This window comes from Canis lupus, chromosome 2 (assembly GCF_048164855.1).
Source record: "Canis lupus baileyi chromosome 2, mCanLup2.hap1, whole genome shotgun sequence".
NCBI lineage: Eukaryota > Metazoa > Chordata > Mammalia > Carnivora > Canidae > Canis > Canis lupus.
Genome location: NC_132839.1, coordinates 60,163,548 through 60,173,746, shown reverse-complemented (window position 1 = coordinate 60,173,746; position 10,199 = coordinate 60,163,548). Strand labels below are relative to the sequence as shown.

General features: G+C 55.6%; 1 pseudogene; it reads left to right on the top strand.

Annotated features, from left to right (window-relative positions):
- Positions 1-223: 223 nt before the first annotated feature.
- LOC140609532 (epididymis-specific alpha-mannosidase-like) lies at positions 224-5,892 on the top strand (annotated as a pseudogene).
- The last annotated feature ends 4,307 nt before the right edge of the window (positions 5,893-10,199 follow it).

The following is a 10,199-nucleotide window of genomic DNA, read 5'->3' as shown; positions in this document are numbered from 1 at the left end:
GGCGAGCTGGGCCGGCCTCCCTATGACTCCCTGCAGACCCGAGAAAGGGAACAGACCCAGGGCTGTGAGGGTCAGGGGGGACAATCCAGGTGAAGCCCCCGTTGGGGGCCTCCTGTGCCCTCAATAATCAGTTCTTTTTCCTCCTGAGGGGACCCAGAGGCATGTGTCCCCACCCTCCTCTGCTTCTGAGCTCAGGTCCCTTCGTCCCTACCTGCTAGCCCTCATGGGCTGTGCAGGGGCTGCTGACAGTTCCCATGGGTCCACCCGGGACATCTGGCTCCAGCAGAGCACTGACCTGGGGACAGGGGCCGCTCTCCCAGAACACACATGGCCCTTTCTCTCTGGAGCAACTCTCCACCTAGCTCCCCTATCAGGCTGGACCCCACACGCCCCCTCCTCACTCCTGCAGGACTGTGCACAGTGTGTCTTTGGGCCCTTTGTACTGGTGGGGAAACCGAGCTTGAGTGGGCTTAGTCCCCAGCTCATATGGTCAGAAGCAGTGGAGCTGGATTGGAGTGACAGTCTGTTGGTGTCCAACGTCAGAGCCTCTAACCTCTGTCTCCATCTCCACCCTGAGCTGGTGCTCTGTGCGTGGGGTGGAGGGTGTGGGGTGGCCGGAGGGGGACCCGGACCGAGAGGCCTTCCTGTCCCCTTCCACGACCGCCAGCCTGGCAATGTTTGTGTCCACAGAATTACTACCCCATGGCTCAGTCCGCCTTCATTGAGGACGGCAGAAGCAGGCTGGTGCTGCTGTCCAAGCAGGCACACGGCGTGTCCAGCCAAGAGAACGGGCAGGTAGAGGTAGGAAGTGGGCCCTGCTGGTCACCCAGGGGTGGGAGCAGGTGGGCAGGGGGGCCGGTCAGACAGCTCTTCCCTGCAGGTCATGCTCCATCGCCGGCTTTGGAACAATTTTGATTGGGCTCTGGATTATGATCTCACCCTGAATGACACCTCCACTGTCTACCCTGTGCTCTGGCTCCTGCTGGGACCCCAGTCTCTCACCACCCGCCTGCGTCAGAGGTGTGGGCTAGCGCTGCAGCACGCACCTGTAGTGCTATTAAGAGAGCTGAATGGTAAGGAAGTGTTCACCCCAGAAAGAGCCCCCCTGGCTGGGATGGACCTGGGGACCGTGTGGGCCACCATGATCTGGAAACTTTGATCAGAAACGAGCTCAGGGGTCTCTGATCCAAGCCCTCGTTTAATGTGTGGGCAAAGTGTGTGCAAATACTTTCAGGCTTCACCCAAGCTTATACATGGAGTAGCGAGCACTTCTGAGAATCACACAGATTCTGCTTTGTATCCTCTCCCTGAGTATCCCTCACTTTCTGCTCTGATGACTCTTTATCTTCCATAATATGACATGTATGGCTCGATGGCTTCACCCCTAGTAGATCAACATTAAAAGACTTGTTTTATTTGATTTCTGGGTGTGCTGTCACCAGGCAAGGTTAGTTCAAGTTCATGGTCTGATGTGCAAAATTCATGCATTGCCTCCACTCAAAATTCGTTGGTTTTTTTTTTTAAGACTTTATTTATTTATTCATGATAGACACATAGAGAGAGGCAGAGACAGGCAGAGGGAGAAGCAGGCTCCCTGCGGGGACCCTAATGTAGGACTTATACCCAGGACACTGGGATTCACGCCCTGATCCAAAGGCAGATGTTCAACCATTGAGCCACCCAGGGGTCCCTCGGTCAGACTTCTTCAGATTTAAAACCGCCTATGTCTTTACAGAAATAATTGAAGATGAGAAACAATAAGTAATGATCATGTGTAAATATGGTACTCTGCAGCAGCTTTTAAAGAATGAATCATTTAGATACAGTTCGTATCCTTCCCTTAATCCTTGAACTGTTCCTCTCTACTCACTTGAGAGGTTTGGAAGAGAATGTGGTTATGATTTATCCTTATTTCAGTTTTAGAGCAGGACCCTCCCAGGGCTGTAGAAGCGGGCAGGCTGCTGCTCACACGTGCACAAAACACGGGCTGAGTGCCTGCTGTGTGCTGCACACTGAGGATGGGCAAGGGCCAGGCCTCTCCTGCAGGATTTCTCCTGAGCTATGGGCTGGGGGGCCATGCTCATACAGATCCAGGCTTCAGGGAGCAGAGGCAGTGGGACTGGGCAAGGGACAGGTCCTCTCCTGGAAGGAGGGCCTTGGGTGCTTCTGAGCAGGGGACCAAGGATGACCTAACAAGGGAGGAGCTGGCATCCTAGACCTTGAATTGAAACCGAGGCTCTGTGTGAACCTGCCCTGTGATCTAGAACAAACCACATCACCTCTCTGGGCGGTCGTCTCCCCATCTGTACTTGGAAACAGCTGACCTAGAGATTCAGGATCCTTCCAACTCTTAGACTCTGTGGTGTGGGCCCCTGGACGTGTGGGAGGGAAGGCATTCAGGTGGAAGGATGTCCGTGGGCAAAGGCTAGACGGGGTGCCCGAGGCGCTTGGACCAGCAGGGGCTTCAGGCTGTCCTCCCTCAGGGGCACGAGTTGGCAGGAGCCGGATTGCCCGGAATGGGGGCCAGAGTGTACACAGCTCCCGGTGCCAGGAGGAGGCGTGGGGCCCAATCCTCGTCCTGGCTCTGTGTGTCTGCCCTGCAGAGTCTGCCCAGATTTTTCCAGGCCCCCAGCAGCAGCAAGAAGCCGTGACCCTGCCCCCAAGTCTTCACCTGTAGATCCTGAGCATCCCGGGCTGGAACTACAGCTCCAACCACACGGAGCACCTGCAGGATCTCCAGAAACGTGAGCCGGGTGTCCAGGGAACCAGAGTCACTCCTCCCTCCTCATGTCAACCTGGCCCCACGCCCATCACCGGACAAAGTGGGCTCCTCTCAGAGCTGTCCTGGCTCTGCATGGTCCCCTGTTCCCCTTATCTGCCCAATGGGGAGACCCAGGCCCACAGAGAGGCAGTGGGGGGACCGGGGTCCCTCAGTAGGCAGGACACCCAGTCGGCAGGGCCCCAGAGGAGGACCTGTCCACACCCAGTCTCTGAGGATCCCTTCTATCCCCACCACCAAACCCCAACCATCGTCCACCTTTGCCGGATGCTTAGCCTGCCGTGGAGTCTGCTTCCTCAGGGACTCCTCCTGGAGCTGGGAACAACTAAGTCCCACTCATCCTCTGAACTCAGGAAGCCTGACTATCCGGGGCTTCCATTCATTCACTGAACAACTGTCTCCTGTGCCAGGCGGTGGGTAATCAGCAGAGGCGATGGTAGGCAAGGACCCCGGACTCACAGAGTTCTCAGACTAGACAGGGAAGCCGCCAAGTCAAGTGCTGGCCCTGACAAACAATGTGGGTGTTTCTATCCCTGAAGGCCATCGAGGGAAGGCCAAGGCTGACTTTGCCATGTCCTGCTGCGGCTCCACCACCTGTATGAGGAAGGCAAGGACCCGGTCCTGTCTCAGCCAGTGAAGGTCAATCTGCAGGTAAGTGCCCTCAGACCTGGGACAGGCTTCCTGGCTGTGGCCTGAAGCCCCAGCAGAGACACAAGCCCAGTTGAAAATCCCCTCTGGCAAGACATGGGCAAAGAGATGGCTGTGGGAGCTCTGGCTCAACCTGGAGTGGGTGCTGTTGGGGGCGCAGGGGCACCTCACCCCCCTCTTCCTGCATTCATGCTGTTTCTCCTTCCTCTACTCCCTTCCTGGGGCACATTGTCCTGCTGCCGGCCTTGGTTAGCCTGCTGGCTCTTTGCTTCTGCTCGTCCCTGTGGTCACCCGCCGCACGGGCCTCTCAAGCAGATATATCCGCAGAAGCTGGGAAGGCAGAGACAATAAGGGCTGTGCCCCCTTGTGCTTTCTCCTCCTTTCAATGCCAGGAAGCTTCTCTAGAACCTTCCCATCTCCTGGACAGCAGAGGGTCCCTTCTTTCAGGCCAGAATGGGCCGCCTCCCTCCCTCCCTGCACAGGAGGCTGGGTCTGTGCTTACTTGGCACAGAGGAGGGATAAGGATGCCTGGCCTCATCCTTGGGGCCGCCCGCTGAGCCATACCAGAAAGAAGGGGTCTGGATGCAGGAGGCAGCTCCTGTGTCCACCACCCCCAAGTGTGCTCTTCCAGGACAGTGCCAGGGGAAGCATGCTGACCCTGGCCAGTGTCCTCATCTCTAAAATGTGGACACAGTTCCTGTCTGGGGATCTGCAGTAAGAATTAAGGAGGAAGTGTGTTGTGCCCAGGGTGAGACTGCCCCCCCTACTCCTGCTTTACCTGCTCTGATCTGGGGCTTGGAGTAGCTCACCCTCTCTGTGCTCCTGTCTCTGCAGGCTTTGCTGCAGGGGCTGGGGTCCGTGGGGGCGGTGGAGGATCGCTCACTGACAGGGACCTGGGATGGGAACACACTACACCGCTGGAGCTGGAGGACACAGGAGCCTCCCCACCACAGAGGTTTGGGAGCCCCTGATTCAGGCCTTGCCTGGGTATCCCAGCAGCCCCCAGCCTGGCTCAGAGGTTGGGCCAACCTGTTAGATCCAGCTCTGCCCCTTATGGCCCTTGGGACCTTGACAGGCTCCTTAGCTTCTCTGAATCTGCCCCCTCCTGTATCTACCACAGGTCAGTGCGTGGGTGAACACCCGCATGTGTGTCTGCAGACCACACCCTCTGCCTCTGTCCTGGCTGAGTCCTGACCTGGCAAGCATATTCCAGGGGGTTCTGACACCTATCATGTTATGCCTCATGCTGCACACACACTGTCAGCTCCTGGGGATCACTGGCAGCCTCATGGTTCCCAGTCTTTTCCATGATGTTCCCTCTGCCTGCATGGCCCTTGTCCCTTTTCCTCTGACCTGCTCCTACTCAAGCTTCTATGAAATCCAGTGCTGGATCAGGGTCCTCCCTGCTGTCCTCTCCCCCTCTTTCCTGTTTGCTGTGGATCTTCTCTGTGCGCTGCACACAGCATAGTGCCATCTACATTGCTGGACACGTAGTCACGTGGATGGATGGATGGATGATAGATGTAAAGAAGAATGTATGTATGGATCGATGAGTATGGACGTGTGAGTATTTGAATGAGTGAAAGGAAGAATGGATTCATGGATGGACTAATGAATCATGGATGCATGGATGGTTGGACGGGTGGGTGGATGAATGTATGAAATTTCCCTCTGAAGGTTGAATTTAGTGGAACCCAGTAATACAAAGAGCAGGCCCCACCAGATGACCTGAGGGAGAAAGCTTTAGGCATTGAGTGCTATACCCTATGGGGAATGAGGCCATGTATGGCCAGGACTACTTACACATTACCCTCATGGGAAGGCAAGAATGCAAGGGGTCCATGGCAGTGGGAGTCTCCACAGGAAGGGGGCACCCAAGAGCCTTCATGATGGATCCATAACAGAGTGGAGGCAGGTGCGGTATATGAGGGGGTTGTTGGGTGGAAACGTCCTGTGGAAGCAGGTAGCTCTAAGGTCTAAGGACAGACATCTCTGCTCCCCTAGGCAGCTCCAGATCTCACTCAACACCCCTGCAAGGCACCAAGGTCACCATGTACCTGAAGAAAATCCGGACATCATTCATCCACTTTCATAGCAGTAAGCCCAGGGCAGACTCTGAGGCCCCAGGGACCCCAAGAAAAAGAAAACGACCTAAGACATGAAAAAAGCATGCATGGAGGGATGGGGGATGAACAGCTGTCCACCTGATAGGCTAACGTAGAAAATGGTCATATTAGGGGCTCATTGTGCTTTAAGTAAAAATTGTTTTATAGGAATGCCTAGGTGGCTCAGTGGTTGAGTGTCTGTCTTTGGCTTATGGTGTGATCCCTGGTCCAGGGATTGAGTCCTCCGTCAGGCTCCCCGGGGGGAGCCTGCTTCTCTTTCTGTCTACATCTTTGCCTCTCTCTATGTGTCCATCATGAATAAATAAATAAATCTTTAAATAAAAATTGCATTATACAGACCCACACAGTCTCCTTGGGCACTAGAGCCTGTCTCTGTGATCCCACCACCTGGATGATGTCTGCCCACACACTCACACTCCCCATGCATGTGCAGGAGTCTTCAGGAAGCTCCCATAAGGCAGTGAAATACCCAGCATGACAGCAAAGGCACCTGCCACACAGACCCCATCCCTTCTCACTCAGGTCACCAGTGTTACGTGCGGGCCTACTGTGTGGCTAATGATGGGGTGGGAGGGGTGGGTACTGCAAGGGCCTTCAGAGCCTGTGGGTAGCATGGGGGCCTGGTGTCCATTCAGGATGGAAAGGTTACCCCCAGTCCCGGGCAGGAGTCATGCAAAGAGCAGGCTGACCTGAGTCCTGAGCCCCACAGACTGGGTGCTGAGACCAGGTGGCAGGATCTGCGGGGTATTTCTGTTCTCACTTCAGGGCTTCTGCGTGGTCCTCCATGGTCTATATTGGAAATGGTGCAAGTACCCAGTCCCATGTGACCCTCTCCTAGGACAGGGACCTGAGGTGGGAGTCGGAGCCTGAAGGGGATTCCCCACACTTTCAGCTGCATGGACTCCAAGCTTCATGTGACGGATGGTCCAGTGGAACTGGACTGTCCTTTGTCATCACAGCCATCCTTAGGCACCCTTCCCATGTACCCCATTGCCATTCTTGTGTGTCAGGCTCTGTCCTAGGCACCTGATATGATCTGGAAGCCTCTAGCATGCTGTGTGGTCTGGGTTCTTGACTCTGTCAGCGTGATCCATAACTTTCTCTGCCCCCTTTGCTGGTCTCCACCACTCACTCCACCTTGGGTCCCATTCTTCTCTGCTTCCTCCACCTTAGCCTTCTCCTGGTTCCTCTGGGTGTCCCACCCCAGAGGCTTCGCCAGTGGTGTTCCCTCTGCCTGGAAACTCCTACCAGGTGGCCTGCACCCCTCTGTCCCAGAATTCATTCAGGTCTCGGCCCCAGGTCACCTTCTCCTCTGACCACTCTGTGGCAGGTGTCACCAGGACTGCCCTCTCCCCTGCCAGTCTCCTCCCCTTCCGGGCTTTGCCTTCCTTCACAGCCTTGCCCTTTGCTGTCATGGCTGAGATCATCTGTCTCCTACCACTGGATGTGTGCCTCACAGAGGAGGAAGCTTCTGGTTTTCCCCCTTGTATCCTTAGGCTGGAAGCAGATGTAGGCACACGTGGCCTTGATCAATGTTTAATTCCTGAATCAAAGCTGCAGGGACGAAGGTTGCCTATGGTGTCTGCTTGGAGGAGAATGAAGAGGGGGAAATGGAGTCACCCTGACCCCACTGACCTTGTGCATCCAGGGTAGTTGGCCTGGGACTGACCATCATGTGGAAGGGCCCATCTCCCAGGGACCCTCTGCCCTGGGGCCCCTCAGCCCAGCCCCAGCCTTCCCCAGGAGGGGCCCCATGTGCAGTGTCAAGGCTCTGGGTGATGAGGTCAGTCATCTATAGTGAGCCCTGGGGTGTGTTGGGGCCTTACAACCCCCCCACCTTACAGTAGCCCAAGGGCCCTGCATGGCCCTCACCCTGAGGGCACTCAGGGTTGATGGTTCAAAAGCCATGACATGGGGACAGATTGATCTGATCTGAGGATAATCTGAAATCCTGCAAGGACCCTAGGGAGCTGGGTGTCCCTGGTAATAAAAGCTGACATGGGAGATCCAGTCACATCAGCCAAGGCTGCCCGGAGGGCGCCGCACACCTGCTCCCGGCCTCCTGCAGCCCGAGCTGGGCTGAGAGGCTGATATGCAGCACCGGGACCTTTACAACTCTGGGAGGAGAAGTAGGAGTTTGATCCAAGGCTTCTTTTAAGCTGGAATATTAACCATGAATTATTCAGTGATCTGGATCCGGTTTTCTGGCAAACGTAAGCCTCACTCTGCTCCCTCTTGCCCTGTGACGGGGATGCTGCTCTCTGATCTGATGCATTAACCCAGCTGCTGCCATAAAATGTACGTGGCTGGTTCTGGAACAGACAAAACAAATACCCACTGGGTCTTTGAACTGCAGGCAAGGAGCTGGAATTTGTGTCCCTTCCCCTCAGGTACATACACGCTGAAGGACACCCTCAGATCACCAGAGCTCGCTCTTGGGATGGGCAGTGCAGGTCAGCTGGGGTTTCCCCCGGAAGGATCGACCAAGCCCCTACAGGAGTCACATGGGCTCATGTATGTCAGCACCATGAACCCTCATGACGCTTTGAGCTCTTCCTTCATTCAGTAGGAAGCTCTCCCCTGGCTCTGGGCTCACCTCCAGAAAGAGAAGCCAGCGGGGAAGATCTGTGGTCCTGGCCATTGTCAAGGAGGCCGGTCCTTGGCCCCTTTCACAGATGAGGAAGAAGAGACTTAGTGTGCCCCAGGGGACTGTGAAGTCACTCCTCCCCTTTTCACTGGCCCCCAAATGCTCCTGAAGGCTGGAATCTGGCCTCTAGAGTGGAAGTGGCACATCTGCTCTAGGCACTCCCCGAGGCGGGTTTCATCATGTAAGCTTCCTTGTCTATAAAACAGTGAGAAAGGATGGGATCTGATGTGGCTTAGAAAGCCAGTAGGAATTGTCAAGAGACATTCCCTGTTTCCATGTCTCTGTCTCCTTCCTGGGTGGCAAGGCAGCAGAGCTGGCTCAGCCTATGTTAGCCAAGAGTTACTGGGCCAAGTAGAGAAGGCCTGGGGTGTGGTGCCTGCTGAAACTACCTCCTTGTGGCATCAGAAACACATGTACCCAGCAGCCCCCGGGCCCTGTCCATCTACTGAGGAGCCATGCTGACAGCTCCCACTGCCTGCCACTAGGCCTACACTTGTACAGAGCTCGATGCTCTGTCTGCCCCCATAAGTGAGCCTGTCTAACCCCAGGGCCCACCCACACCTGGGAACTTGAGGGTGCGGGACAGGGTGGGGGTGCTACCAGGACGGGAGGGGTGTCCTGGGGAAGCTCTGGAGACAGATGCAGGGGGAAGTGTGAAGGATTAGGAGTCTCAGACCTGGGTTCTTTTGCCCCTGCTCCAAATATTGGCTGCAGGGTCTGGGTCAAACCTTCCTGGTTCTGTGTCTGGTCTCCAGAGCAAGGGTCAGCGGTGATGGGGAGAGCCCCAGCTGTGATTGGGGTTGGGTTCACTATGAACAGCTACAGGACTTTGACCTTCCTGGGCCCTTTTGTTTTGGGTCTTGCCCCAGCCTGAGCAACCAGCAGGCTTAGCTGTTGGACCCAGTGGGAGAAACATGGTGCGGGAGGGAGCTTTAAATGGGGCTGGGGGGTGACAGGCTGGAGCAGCGCACCATGAATAGACTGGAGAAGGCTCAGAAATAATAAGTCTTTGTTCTCAGAGCTCACTAGCCCCAGTTGTCTGGAGTCCCCCGCTGGTTGGGCTCAGGGACCTTGTTGCTTTGTAGGGAGGGCAGAACCCAGTGAGAGCAAAGTCCTGGCCACTGCACAGTGATGGCTGGCTTGCTCCAGAGGCCGATGGACCTGGATGCATCCTAGGCTTTTCTCTAACCATGCCTCAGTTTCTCCATTTGCAACACAGCAGTAGCAGTGACTCCTACCTCATGGATAGCTCGTGGTGTACAGTGGTGCTCAGCTCGTGGTGTATGGTGGTGCTCAGTAGGTACTGGCAGTTGTTGGGTACGGGGCACAATGAGAGCAACAGTGGGCCACTGGAGGATGATTGACAGGAGCAAACACTGGCCCAGGAGTGTGTACAGCGGCCCAGTTCTGTCTGCAGCACTTCCACCTACTGAGTCCTATCAACAGGCAGGAGTGAAGAGCCTCAGAGGGCCAAGATGGGATTTGGGTTCCAAAGATAAAACTGATGTAGCTCCCCTCACCCCTGTAGGGCATGAAGGGGGGTGAAGAGAGAACCCAGGAAGCCAGATGGGCAGACTCCTACAGCGACCTCCGGGACAGGCCATTCTGTAGGATGTCCCTCGTCAGGGCTTTGAGGGGGGCTCGATGAATGGCACTCCCTTCCAAACCACCCAAGTGATCACACTCAATGAAGGTAGATGGGTGTTTCTGTTTGCTAGGACCACCACAGTAAAGCACCACGGGCAGGGGCATTACAGCAGACAGTTATTCTCTCACATTCAGGAGGCTGGAAGCCCGAGACCCAGGCATGGCAGGTTGGTCCCCTCCTAGGCCTGTCTCCTTGGCATGGAGATGACCGCCTTCTCCTTGTGTCTTCACACGGAGGTCCCTCCGTGTGTCTGTGTCCTAATCCCCCTTTCTTATAAGGACACTAGTCAGATGGGATTAGAACCCACCCTAACAATCTCATCTTACCTTAATTACATCCAGGGGCCTATCT